Below are 15,271 nucleotides of genomic sequence, written 5' to 3'. Positions count from 1 at the left end.
CACCGGCCACTGCTAGAGAAGCGAGCAGACACAGTGGCTTCCAGGTTCCAATCAGATCTCACCAGAACCTGCCCCCACAGGTGCTTTTCCTTGCTTCTCTGGCAGCTCCAGGAGTAGCCAGACCACCCCACTGCCGTTAGATAAGCAAGGAGAAGCAGTGGCAGCTTTTGGTAGGATCTTGCCAGAACCTGGAAGCCACCGACATGCAACCCTGGTAAGTGAGGCTGTGGCAGGGTAGCAGGAAGGGGTACATAGGGCCTCAGGCGGCAAAACAGGATGAGCCAAGGATGCTCACTAACATGATGCAACTGTTGGAAACCATACTAGATTATCAGCACTTGCCTCAGCCAGGAATCCTCCCTTAAACTATAACTTCAGTGAGCTGCAGAATCTTTCCAGGGCCCATCCATTTCCATGCTGTTTGTTCTTTAGGAACTTGGAGCATCGGTGCCGTAAAGCACTCATATGTTACATATTACACAGGCTCAGTGATTATTTATATAGATAGATAGATGTGCCGTGTGGTAAAGTATAAAATAAAACAATTGCAGCTGGGCTCACTTAATTTCAGTGCATCTGGATGGTTCCTGACAAATCAGGTGGCAGAAAGAGTTTGCCTTTCCTCTCTTTTATTAGCCAACACCTGCCATGCAGAGACATCTATGTACCATTTTGCACTGCGGGGACTCTAGATGGATGACAGCAACCCCCAATAATTCACTGCACATCCCAGCAGTCAAACAATAGTCTGTGCTTCTCTTGTAGAATGGGGGCGGTGGGAGACAATGTTTTATGGAAACAAGGTGGCTCTGGAGTATAGTAACAGATCAGTCTATCCTATTGCAAACATGAAATATCAAAGAACAACTATATTGCAGGCAGGATTTTAATATATGGACTGTTCCATGGAGCCAAAAAGTTGTTCTAAGTTTTTAATCTAGTTTAACGGGAAAAGAATACTATTGCCACAAGGTAAACTGCTCATAAGCATGAATCGGATTATGTGCCATCCCCTCTCCAACACATTTTGACCTTTGCTCTGAAACAAGGCAAAATTATTTATAAGACTTACATGCCATCTTTCCTCCCAAAAAATGTTCAAGGGAGTGAATTAAAATATAATAAGGTTACTATAAAAGAGTGGCAATGCACATTTAAAGCACATGGTTTCCCTCAAAGAATCCTGGTAGCTATGGTTTTAAACGGTGCTAGGAATTATAGTTTTGTGTGGGGAATGTACAGCTCCCAGGAGACTTTAGGAATGCGTTTTAAATGTGTGTTGGATTTGTTTAAAATGTTTGGTGTGAATCTGGCCATAGGCTGTTTGGATTCTCCCTAAAACATTAGCAGACGAAGGACAGTAAATCCAGACTAAACAGCTAGCCTGAAAGTAGCCTAGGAGTCAAGTTCAGGGAGAATGGTTCAAGAGGCAATAACAAAATGTGGGTTTAGAAGCAGGGAGCTGAGGGAAGAGTAGGTGCATAGATTCAATGGGGCTTGCTAAATTTTGGGTGGACGGATTGTGCCATATGAATGCTTCTCTGCATCATATTATCTTTTGCTGTTCATCATCAATCCAGTTCATCCATTGTTATTTATTTTTTTACTATCAGATTGGTTGCAGTTGCACAGAGTGCTTTCATCAATCTATCAATGATTCTGGTTCTCAGAAGAAGAAGAAATCATCTATCAAAACAATGAAGCAGAATCTTCTTTCTTGTTTAAAGTGTTCATGGCTCAGAAGTTGACATACTTTATGGGCCAGCTTATGGGATCAGACATGAATGCATTTTTTAGGAGCAAGTAGAAGCAGATTGTGGGAAAGAATTTCATAAGTGCAGATGCAGAAACAGACATTTCACTCACACCTACAAGTGCACTTTGAGTCAAAGGTGTTATATATGCAGTAAAACGGTGCCTTGAGCAGCCAAGACTCTAGTTTAAGACCCATGAAGCAGAAAACTTTCACTTAGCCATGGAAAACAACAACAAGAACACAGTTGTTTACCTTATTGTAGTTTTACATGGATCGGATTGGAAATGATCAAAAATAAAGAAACATGGGGCTTCTTTCATCTGCAACATTCTGCATTTCTGTAGCTTAACACTGAATTACAAGACTGCTTCAAAAAGTATTAGGAAATCTCTACACTAGGGTTTGCACTCTGCAAGAAAAAGCAGATGATTACCAGGCATGATGTGTGCTTTTTGCTGCGTTTCTCAAATGAGCCATTTAAAAGGAACATCTCTCTTCTCCCTCCCACACACCCCAAAAGTGAAAGCTGTACATTAGCCTCTCCTGAACTCTGTGACTGGTAGGAAACTTCAAGATATCCCCCGAATCATTCATTCCACAGAAATGGTATATTCATGACACTGTTGGGGATGCTATAAATTATTTGTACTTGGAGCAAGCTCTAATAGGGATAAGTTCTCCTCCCAAGTTTATTGTGGTTAGTGTGAAGAAGAAAACAATTCATCACACAAGCATATTAAGTGCATTTTAATGAAGAAACACGAGGCCAGAAAAGAAATGAAAAGCTGCTGCTTCCCCAACGTTTTGCAATCATATTTCAGTTTTCCAGCCCACAATTACTTTTTATTCAGAATTTTGAAAAGAGTAAGGAAGAAATATTCCTAAGGTTATGTTTCAGAATTCCTGACTTGGAGCATAGAAGTGCAGGGTGAATTGTATCTACATATGTCAGCATCCCCCTGAGCCAAAGGATCTGGCTCAGAAATACAGTTTCTGCTTAAAGAAGACATCAACCAACTGGAGGTCATCCACATGTATTATCAGAGGCAAATTCTGGATTCTGCTCCAAACCTTCTTGAAAATTAACCAACCTGTTGTGCATTTAAAAATCTTAGACTCCCCAGTTCTCATAGCTCTTTCTCACTCTGGGTAGGGGGAAAGCATGCTGAATATAAACTCAATCAATCTCCGTGTAATATAGTTCACAATCCAAAATACTTGCAAAAGTCAATGGAATCATCTAACACTAAATACTGATTTTCATTTTTGATAACACAGGTAATCCAGAAATCACCATTGTAGAGAAGAGCACATGCTTTGTTTGCAGAAAGTCGCAGGTTCAATCTCTGGCATCTACAGGTAGGTCTGGGGAAGTCCCCTGTCTCTAACTTTAAAGAGCTGCTGGTCCATGTCAACAATACTGAGTTAGATGACCCAATGGTCAGGCTTGATTAAAGGCATTTTCCTATGCATCCCACCAACGGTTCTATTTTGATGGTCAGAACTTGCAATCATCACCTACTTTTACCATGCACAGTCTTCACAAAAGTCTTGTATTTGCTCACCATGGTCTACAGAATTCCATCCTAGGACTTAGGTAGAATGTACAAAAGAAACACAGTGGTACCTCGGGTTACATACGCTTCAGGTTACATACGCTTCAGGTTACAGTCTCCGCTAACCCAGAAATATTACCTCCGGTTAAGAGCTTTGCTTCAGGATGAGAACAGAAATCGTGCTCCAGCAGCGTGGCAGCAGCAGGAGGCCCCATTAGCTAAAGTGGTGCTTCAGGTTAAGAACAGTTTCAGGTTAAGAACGGACCTCCGGAACGAATTAAGTACTTAACCCGAGGTACCACTGTATACGAGTTTCAAAAATCAACATGCTCTCTAATCCAGTTTCTGTTGGTGGATTTATATTCCTTTTCCTTTCTATATTGTATTAGTATTTGTGGCATCCAACAAGACAGCTGAGATAATTAATTGAAGGATCAGATAGTTATGCCAACTGGGCTGAAGGCCTTCCTTAGGACCATATTGCAGTGGTACCTCGGGTTACAGACGCTTCAGGTTACAGACTCCGCTAACCCAGAAATAGTACCTTGGGTTAAGAACTTTGCTTCAGGATGAGAACAGAAATTGTGCTCTGGCGGTGTGGCGGCAGCTGGAGGCCCCATTAGCTAAAGTGGTGCTTCAGGTTAAGAACAGTTTCAGGTTAAGAACGGACCTCCGGAACTAATTAACTACTTAACCCGAGGTACCACTGTATTAAAATGTTTTCACTTCCTGGTGGTTCTAGTGCCATAATTGTAAGTAAAATATTATCAGAAGCCAAGGGTTGGGGTAGTCAAGAATATGGAATAGATGGCAAGTGGATGAACATCAGGTAGGTTCGAGACTGGTGACACAGAAGTAGACCCTGCTGTCCTCATTCAGCAGCAAGTCACCTAGACTGTGGGTAGATAGCAACAGAACTGGGAGCAACAGAACTGGCAGCCATCTATCACACAGCAGAAGCTGATTTGCCCTTTGATGTCACGTGACTTCCTGGGCCGGGATGAGTCTAGTCTTCTTTGCACATGTCTGAGCTTGAACAGTTCCTTCAATTGACCCAAAGCCCCAGTGTTGTGGGGAAGAAGTGCTGGACAAATAATGGAGGGGAGAAGTAGGGTCTAGTTGTTTTGTAAGAAATTTCAACCTAGGCCTAAGTATGGACTTTGACATCAGGATAAGGAGCTTGAATGTCCCTCCTTTGGGTTTTGTGTTGCTGTTGTTGCGAATATAGCAGCAGCAGTGTGCATGGGGCTTTCAAGGGTCCCTTACCTGCAGAGCTTACAATTGAAAATTTGATACTGGGGGAGCAATATCTCACAACACACATCATTGTATTATTTATGATCATGTTGTTTCAATTTGCACTTCTTTATTGGAAGAGGCCATCCTCGAGACCACGTAATAAATTTTAATTTCCTCCTCTTACTCAGTAGTTTGCTCAATACTGGTGTCCATCTATTGCAAGTGCTCGTGAACCAAAAAGGGAAATTAAATATTAGCACGTGGCTTCTGTCCAGAGTTGTGTTCTTCAATAATGTTCTCAATGGTTCCTAGTGAGGCTTCTCCAGTCACCATATAATGTGGGAAATGAGCCTAAACTGGCACCTCTTTGCTGTTCTAACCATTATCTCTGGCTCACTAACAGAAGAAGAGACCAAAATGGAATGAGAAGCTAAAACATATGCCAACATGTCTGCCAATTTTATCACATAATACAGTATTAGCTGCGCATCCAAGACTCTCACAGGCTTTTCCTTTCAACCTGTTCTCACTGGGAGCTGGCAAGTGGTTGACCCAAATGGACGCCTCAGTGACCTTCAGCTCCTCCTTCCATTGGGATTCACAAATTTCACTTTTGCAAATATACAAGAGATTAGCCAGAACTTGAAAACCTTTCTTCAAATTCTAAATACCTGCCAAAACACATCGTGATTGTAAGATCTTTGCTTTGGGTAAGGTTCAAAAAAAGAAAGAAAGAAAGAAAGCTGAGCAATGCAGGTTTCTGCATCCATATTTAGGCTGCATAGCCTAACTTTTAATGGTCCAAAATTGCAAACTGGCATACCATGCTGCAGCACAACTAAGACTGCAGGGTCTAAGTGTCTTCTGCCACATCGTTTCTGCACACTGCAGGAAAAATGCAGCACAGTTCACCACATGCATCCTACAATACCTTCATGCCACCCCTATCAACAACCACCTGGAACTCCAGCAGTGACACTGAGATATTCAATGTAATGCAAAGGATTCACATATAGCACTACAAATTACACTCATCACATCCAAAAGACACCAGATATATGCCACTTGTAATGTGCTCCACGTAACCAGCCTTTCAAACTATGATCCACAAACCACCGAGGCCAGTCCTTTTTTATAAAAGCCCCAGCAGAAGGCACATTGACTTGAAATGCACGGACCACAGCTTGTTGAAGGCTTAATCTCAAGATCTGATTACTGCAACACATTCTACGTAGGTCTTCCCTTGGCTTAACCCAGAAGCTGAAGCTGGTGAAGAATGCAGCAGTTAGTTGGTTGTTCAAGGTACTTTGTCAACACCAGATTGGCTGCCAATGACCTGCTGGGCTCAGCTGACAGTTTTGCATTTAGCACTTAAAGCCCTAAACAACTTGCAATCAGGACACCTAAGAGACTGCCTTGTCTAGAACTGTGCTCCTCAGATGGGGCACTGCTGAGAGCACCATACCTGTATTAGAAGCTGGGCTTTTGGCATTGCAACTCCAACTCTCTAGAATCAATTACAAGCTGAAATCAGACAGGCACCTACTGTGACGATTCTTAGACACCCACTGAAGACCTTTTTGTTTAGAATGGCTTTCCCTGAAGTGTAAACCAGTCTTCCATGGAAGATCAATTTTATATCAAATGAAATTGTTTTGCTGCTTTTAGATTTTGCATGGATGGTTTTATTGTTTTCAGAGCTTATGCTTGTGTGTTTTCTCTTGCTTTGAGTGTGTACACCACTTAGAAGGCTTTGGGTTGTGAAGCAGTCTATAAATTTGTTTATTAATAAAATAAATAAATGAATAATCCTTGACTTTTCATTGGGACTGGAAGTACAAGTGGCCTCTGTGTCTAGGAATTTTTTTAACAGCTTCAGCCATTCCTGGAAAGGGATAACTTAGCTGCAGTGATATATGCACTATTGACCTCATGACTGTATTATCCCAATGCACTATAGGAGGGACTGCCCTTGTATTTGGTCCAGAAGTTGAAGCTAATGCCAAATGTGGTGGCATGGCTTGTAGCCAGAGTTGTCAACTCTCAGCATATAACTCCAATTCTGAGGAAACTGCATGGGCTGCCAATGTGCTACTGTGCCAAGTTTAAGGCTTTGTTGTTCTAAAGCCCTAAACAACTTGTGACCAGGATATCAAATAAATCACCTTACCTCCATACCTCCAGCATCCATCTTGGATGGCTTAAAAAAATGATTAGGCAAATTCATGGAGGATAAGGCTATCAAAGGCAACTAACCCTATGTCCTAAGTTCACAGTCAAAGGCAGTATGCTTCTGGCTATCAGCTACTGGGAACCACCAAAAGTCTTGCTTGTGAGCTTCATATAGGCATGCAGTTTGACAAGGTAAGAGCAGGATGCTAGTCTACGTGGAGCATTCACCTGATTCAGCAGGCTCAACTAATGTTCTTAAATTCTTATACCTGCTCATTCACTGCTAACATTTTTTGGGGGCCCTTCTTGTGGTACCACATGCAATGGTACTTCATTCTATGGTGGCTTAGACTAGGTCCTTCAGCACAGCAACACCTGCCTTGTTACAATATGCTCATCAAAACAATGTATCTTGGAAGCCCATTCTTCACAAACTGATTTTTGTATGTTTGTTACTTCCATTCAACATGTTGGCACCATTTTTCCTGAACATATTAACTGCCTTAAGCAACAAGGCTATTGGTCAGTGTAGCTCAGCATCATCTACTGTGACTAGCACTGATTCTCCAGCTACCCAATAGCCTTTAACTCAATGTACTGGGTACTGAATCTGGAGACTGTCTTCATGCAAATCCTATGTTCTCTACGAGCAAGTTGAAGCCCCTTTTCAAGAAACATATGGGACAATCACCACACTAAACACTTGGCAGTAACATTTTCATATCTCAAGGTCATGAGGTCAAAACAAAACGGTCAAGACAGTCACTCACATGCCATTGTCATGAGCAGACTGGGTGCAACTTCAAAAAAAAAAAAACATTTGTCCTTTTAGCTGCAGGCTGACATTTGTTCATGAACAGCTGTTGACATGTGGGTGGATTGCCTTCTAAGATGAAATGGAAGATGGTCCTGCAAGTGGTCCAATAGAGAAACAACCCTGAGGCTCAGTGAAATTGGATTAACATCCTGACTTAGTCACTGCTTCCTAGAAGTGAGATCTTGCTACACAAGCCTTGTTTGAGATGACGAGTGGGAGCCAAACCCCCACATGCACCAAAGCCTGGAGCACTCTAACACTTAGAAGGCTTCAGAGGGGTGCCCCCCTGGTTTTTCAGCATCTGGTTTTGTTCTCAAAAGTGGCCAGAAATTCCACAATCAGAAATAAAGTAATTCAAATAGCTTGGTGTTTTGTTTTGCTTTTTTCATCTGCCTCTTGTGATCTTTCTTTGCAGCATATGTCCTAGGCATGTGAAGGAGATCTTGCCACCCACCCACCAACCATGCAAAACATTATTTTGAAGCATTGAGCAAGGATTGGGGAGGGACATGCTATTCCCCTGAAGCACCAAAATGGGAACTGAAAACAGACATGAGCTGTTTGCTGTGATTTCATTTGGAATAATAGGTATGATGCGTTTCTTGGGAACAGTTTAGGAAGACCTATAGGCAAACAACTTCCCTGTAGCAATGTGGATACAGATTCTGGCACTAGAGTAACATTTTTGCAATGGCAGTACAATATCAAACTGAGTGCTGCTGTCATAGCAGAGCAGTAGATATAGCTATATTTTTATAATTTATGTAGAATAGGCCTCCATTTGACAATGTATTGCTATAATGAATTTTCAATACTTCCAAGAGGTCTTGACTTGATTTCAGGTTTCAGGTTTTGTTTCTTTATTTCTACAGCAAACGAATCTGATTTTGGATGAAACTGATCACCTTGACTCATTCCAGACTAACTTCTGGCCTGGTTTGGGGACTGAACTGACCTTCATCAAAGATGAAGGAGAGTGTGGCCTTGTTATTCTTACTTGATTTCTCAGTGGCTTTTGACATCATTGACCATGGTATACATCTGAACCAAGATGGCTTTGGGGCACACTGTTTCTACAATGGTTCTGGTTCTGTATCTTGGATCAGCTTTAGAAAATAGCACTGGGTGATTGTCTTTCAATGACCTGACAGTTGAGCTGTGGGATATTACAGAGTATCATCCTGATCCTATTGCTAATTAACGTCTATATGAAGCCATTAGAAAATTTGGGGTGAGATGTCCCAGTTCTATTTCTCAGTAACATCTGAATCATTAAAGGTTGCGCAAGCCCTAGACCTGTGCCTGGTTGGGGTGGTAGGCTGGGCCAACAAACTGAGTGAATCCTAGCAAGAATGGGGCACTGTGGGTCAATGGTTCCCAAGTCCAGGTTGCAGAATAAGATAGAAGGGGGAGGGGTTCAGCAGAAAAAGGAACCTGAAGATGATGGTGATTAGATTTCTTACCTGCCCTTCACCATGATGGTCTGAGGCAATATGTCCTCCATTACAAACCTCCTCCCACCACCACCACAAGCCGCACTGCAGCCTCTCTAACTGAGCCAGGTACTTCCTAACTGGATACAGGGCTGGCCCTACTATTAGGCAGTGAGGTAGCCACCTCTGGAAGTGGATGCTAGGGAGCAACGGCAGCCCCTGCAGTCATTTCTCTGGAGTTTTCCCTGCTACTCCCATCCTCCTGAGCTGACCTTCCAACAGTGGCGCTATCTCACCTGAGAGTAGCCTTCTAGCAACTCCTTACAAACAGCACCACTGTGAGGAAATGCTGGTGGTTTGCATGCAGAGAGATCACAGGTCTAGGCCTAGGAATTCCAGCAAACTACAACACTTCTGCACACGTTGCTTTGCTCATGTAACACACACTGGTGACACCACTCTTAAATTGCAGCATCTGTTTGAGTAGGCAGCAAGCAGGTGTGAGGCAGAGGGGAGTGCGCTGCACTTAGGTACTGACAGGGCAGAATTGTGTGTGCCACGCTGCTTGCCTTGCACCCCCTAATCTAGCTAGCTTCTCTCAGGTGTAGTAGAGAATGAAAGGAGGTGGGAGAAAGCAATCAGAAATAGAGGATTATTCGTAAACATCTTGATTTATCAACTGTATAATTTGGAAGAGGGGATTCTTTTATTGCACAAATCTCAAACACCTTTCAATAAGTAACAGCTAGCAATTTTAAAAGTGCAGGTCCGCATTTGTTCGAATGTGAATTTGGAATGTGAAGTGCAAAAAGAGTATGGGGAAAATGTTAAAATTAATCTGCCAGGTGTATAGCATATTGACCTGGATGCTGAGCAGAGGAACAGATTGAGACAATAAAAATAGAATTGCTTCAGGATCAAAAGTTCTCTCCTGTTCAGGAACAGTTAGACCCATTGCTGCTGCCTTCTAGACCCACCTGTGATTTCAAGCAGAATGACTTGGATTGTTCAACAATGTTGCACCTGTTTCATTCACAAAGTGTTTGCTTCTCTAGCAATCTGTAGAGAGATGGACTATAAAAGTCCAGGGATTTGTGAGATATACTTGGCTTGACATGAAAGTGGAAAAAGAAGGTCAGCAGGAAGAAATGAGGGGGAGGAGTTAAAAAAGCAGAAATTTGTGAAGAAAAAGACTTTTGAAGCTGCATTTTTCATATGGTTCCCACTCTGCCCTCCTATCATGGTCACATGCAGAAAATGAAACCACAAAAGCATCATTTTTTTGTTTTGTTACCTTTGACCTCTCATAAATTGTATCTGCTTAACTGGCTGGGTGAAGTTAACCTATTACATCATTGCAATAAAGTCTTCCCTCTGCAAGTATTTTTTCAGGTCTGTGAGAGCAGACCTGCATTTTTACAACTATCATTTGGAGGGATATGAAATTGGTAAATAAAGAAGTGGGGGCTGTTCTGGACACACAGAAAAAAATGTCAGAAGGCTTAGAGAAAACAAATAAGTTATTGAAGGAGTGCCTCTCCCTGTATGTTCCTGTCTGGGAGTTAAGATCTCTGCATGTAGGACCTCCTTAATGTCCCTCTGCTAAGCTCCATGTGTTTTTCTGGGGGTAGGGTGGATTCCCTATCCCCTAGAAATCCACCTGATTCCAGGTTTGGACACCCACCTTCGCTTCCATTCTAAAGATAGGAGAAGAGAAAGGAAGTGACAGATGCAATAACCTTTTCCCTCATTGATGGAATGTGGTTGATAGAGGCCGTGCCTGTGGACTTCCGGTTAGCGCCAGCGCTTAATGGCGGACCTCACCCGGAGCTCCGGGAGAGGTCTACTTCGTAGGTTCGGGTCCTGTCAGCTACGGCGGAGCGGGGACCCTTAAAAATCACAGGCGCGTTGCCTGTGAACCGGAGACTCGGCGGGCACCTTTGCGCCCCCCCGACGCTGTGAAATAGCCTTTTTAAAGGCTGCGGATCAGCGGAGGGGGTGAGAAGCGGTGCTGAGAGTCGTTCTTACCCAGCCTGCGAGGAGAAGCCGCGTCGCCATTAGCGGAGAGCGCTGATTTCTTCCGGCGAAATTGGACTAAAAAACAACTATCCGTGAGTAGGATTGACCGCTAAAATATAATTGGATATCAAAATTAAAGAAATTGGGCACCGAGACGGACAAGCACTAAAAAGGAAGTCTGCTTTCCGTTCTGTAGCAAGATCAAAGCGAAAGGCATTCCAGCTGTAACTGCTTGAGAGGAAATTTGTGGGAGCTAAGAAATTCATCACCAAAGCAAAGAACTCCCTCCCCGAAGGGCAGAAGGGGGGGAAGAAGATTTTAAAGTGTTTTTCTGCCAATTTTAAAGAATTGAGTTAAATACCGCTGTTCTTATACCTGGGATCGGACGCTCGGAGGAAAGGAACCGGCTAAAGATTGTTGCTATAAGAAGGTTAAAAAGTATCTTTAATTGACTTGGGTTACTCTCAACTTGAAATATTTACTTTGTTGCACTGCAAAGCTACTTACAGGACACTATTGATTTTAGACCCCACAGAAAGAGAAAATAACAATTGGAAGGGATTAGGAAAGTTTTGTTTACTTTTAGGAGAGTGTGGGTTTACTTGGAGAAGTAAAAATTGACTCTGCGCCCTCTGGTGGATCTACAAATTGTTACAGCAACGAGTGAAATCTATGAGAACTTTTGTTTGACGGCTCAAGAGTCTGGGAATGACCTTGACTAAAAGACTTTGTTATGGCAGATGGTAAAGAGAAAGAGGATTTACAGGAAACAACTTTGAGATCTGGCAAACAATATAAAATTGACTCTTTTATGCAGAGAAGGGCTTCAGTATCAGGAGCCTCTGGAATTACAGCTGTTCCAAAGGCAAGAGTGAAAACAATGTCTACAGAAGAATCATTTGCCAAGGTATTGGAGAAGATAAATGACTCTCTGGAGGAACTTAAAAAACAAGGTGCAGAAACGAAAGCACAAGTTGCTGAAACTAAAGTACAAGTTGCTGAAACAAATAAGAAAATTGAAGAAATCTCTGGGAAAATTGACTCAAATACAAAAAGTATAACTGACCTTGGGAATAAAGTGAATTCAAATACAGAAGCAATTGGGCAAATATTGCAAGAATCATCTACAACAAGAAAAATAGCTGAGGAAGCCAAAGAAATTGCAACTGCTGCGGAGGCAAAGTTTCCACCAGTGTTTAAGAAACTAGATGAATATGAACTGGCACTTTCTATGCAGGACATGCAACGCAAGGAGAGAAATCTAAGGATCAGACTTGTGCCGGAAAAGGAAGAAGATAACCTGGTGGACTATTTGACTAAAGAATTTTCTGACTTTTGGAAGCAGGAGCTGGGCAAAGAAGAATTTAAGATAGAAAGTGCTTTCAGATTGGGAGCAAGGCAGAGGAAGAATCGACCCAGAGATTGTCTTATAACTTTAAGATCGAAGGAGGAGCGAGATAAAATATTGAACCTGCATTATCAAACAACCCTTCGAATCGAAGACTTTTATATCGAGATCTTCAAAGACATCCCTAAGAGTATCTTGGACGCAAGAGGACATTACAAGGACCTGGTGATACTGCTGAGAAAGAACTACATACCATTCAGGTGGGAGTTCCCCCAAGGCCTGTCTTTTAAATACAAGGGAAAGAAGAGAAGAATAAAGACCGTGAGTGATAAAGACAAGTTTATGGGAGAACACGAAGAAGACCTACAGAAAGAGACTTATCCAGGACAAGGGCATCCTTCATTAGATACGGAAAAGGAATTACCGACAAACGAGGAACAAAAATTGGGAGCTGTAGGAGGAAAGAGCAAGTAACCCCATCATGGCCCTGCAACTTCTAACTTGGAATTGTAACGGTTTGAACATCCCTAGAAGGAGAAAAAATATATTTCATGCTTTGAAGAAAGATCAATTAGACTTAATTTGTTTACAAGAGACCCATGTGACAAGAGCTCATAGAAAGTTACTAGTAAATAAGAAATTGGGACAAGAATTTATATCTTCAGACAGAGTAAAAAAGAGAGGAGTGGTGATTTATGCAAAGGAGAAGCTCCAACCGAAACAAATCTTTAAAGATGACCAAGGAAGATATTTGGCAATTGAAATTCAATTTCAAGGAGAGAAGTATTTGATAGTGGGAATTTATGCACCAAATGAGGGGAAAGCTGAATTTTTTAAGAAGTTGCATGAGATTTTGATGGACCACATGGACTGTAAACTAATCATGATGGGAGACATGAATGGAGTAGTTTCAACAAATATGGACAAAGCACAAAGACAGGTAGTAACAAAAGATGGAAGACTACCAAAGACTTTTTTTGAAATGACTGACAATATGGACTTGATTGACATATGGAGAACAAAACACCCACTAGAAAGAGAGGGAACCTTCTTTTCTGAAGCCAAAATGACATGGACAAGGATCGACCAAATTTGGGTAACTAGCAGTATGGCGCAAAACATAAAGAGAGTGGAAATCTGCCCAAAAACTTTCTCCGACCACAATGCAGTGAAGATGGTGATGAGGCAAACAACAACTGGCTCCTTCAGATGGAGAATGAATGACACCTTATTTAGAGATGAGGAGATTTGTAAGAAGGCCCAAAAAACCTTGACAGACTATTTTGAAATTAATCTAAGGACTAAAGTAGAAAAAAGAATAATATGGGACGCAAGCAAAGCCGTGATGAGAGGGTTCTTGATACAACAAAATACATTAAAGAAAAGGAAACAAAATGAGAGGAAGGAAAAAATTCTGGAAAAAATAAAAGAAGGGGAAAGGAAACTAAGATCGAAGCCAAAATCACAAGAGATCTTAAGAGAAATCAAACTATATCAAACACAATATATGGAACTGACGAATCAAGAACTAGAGTGGAAAATTAAGCAAATGAGACAAAAGACTTTTGAATCGGCTGATAAATGTGGCAAGCTATTGGCTTGGCAAATAAAGAAGAGACAAAAACTCAACACGGTAACAAATTTAGAAGTGGAAGGAAAGAACATAAGCAACCCAGCGGAAATTAGGAATTGTTTTCAGAACTACTTTAGACAACTCTACACACAAGGGCCGCAAAAACAAACAGATATACAACAATTCCTCGAGAAAAATGGGCTGAAAGAGATTTCACAGGAAAGTAAGACAATTTTGAATCAGGAAATATCAGCACAGGAAATAGAAGATGCCATTCAAAACATGACGTTGGGCAAATCACCTGGACCGGATGGACTGACTTCCAAATATTATAAAGTTTTAAAGGCAGGGCTTATACAACCTTTGAAGGAAGTCTGCAATGAGATCATGGAGGGGAGGAAGGCACCTGATACGTGGAGAGAGGCTTATATTACACTTATACCAAAGACAGAGACTGAAAAGACTCAACTTAAGAACTACCGACCCATCTCGTTACTAAATGTGGATTACAAAATCTTTGCTGATGTTTTAGCAAGGAGATTGAAAAGAGTTTTGATGGAGGAGATTCATGGGGACCAAGCGGGCTTTCTCCCGAAAAGGCACTTGTCGGATAATGTAAGGAATATAATTGACATTTTGGAGAAGTTGGAAGTGAACATAAACACTAAGGCAGTTTTGATATTTGTGGACGCCGAGAAAGCCTTTGACAACATTTCTTGGAGTTTTATGTTGAAGAACCTCCGGGGGATGGGGGTAGGCCAAGGGTTTGAGAATGGTATAGGTGCAATATACTCTGAACAGAAAGCTAAACTAATTGTAAATAATGTGGTCACAGAAGAATTCAAGATTGAAAAAGGGACACGCCAGGGGTGCCCTATCTCCCCATTACTTTTTATATCGGTCCTGGAGGTTTTGCTTAATATGATCAGGAGGGACCAGTTGGTTAAGGGGATCCAGGTCGGAGCTAAACAATACAAACTGAGAGCATTTGCAGATGACCTAGTACTTACATTGCAAGAGCCAGAAGCTAGTACGAAAAGAGTTTTGGAAATAATCCAAGAGTTTGGTCAATTGGCAGGATTTAAATTGAATAAGTCAAAAACAAAGGTATTGGAGAAAAATCTAACACAGGTGGAAAAAGAAAGGTTTCAGAATGAGACAGGGTTGACTGTGGTTAAAAAAGTGAAATATTTGGGTATAAACATGACAGCTAAGAATGTGAATTTATTTAAAGATAACTATGAAAAAACTTGGACAGAAGTGAAAAAAGACTTGGAGATTTGGTCAAATTTAAAGCTTTCCTTGTTAGGTCGAATTGCAGTCATAAAGATGAATGTATTGCCAAGAATGTTGTTTTT

This window comes from Podarcis filfolensis (assembly GCF_964270895.1).
Source record: "Podarcis filfolensis genome assembly, chromosome: 9".
NCBI lineage: Eukaryota > Metazoa > Chordata > Lepidosauria > Squamata > Lacertidae > Podarcis > Podarcis filfolensis.
The sequence above is the reverse complement of the archived record's forward strand: the minus strand, read 5'-3'. Positions refer to the sequence as shown.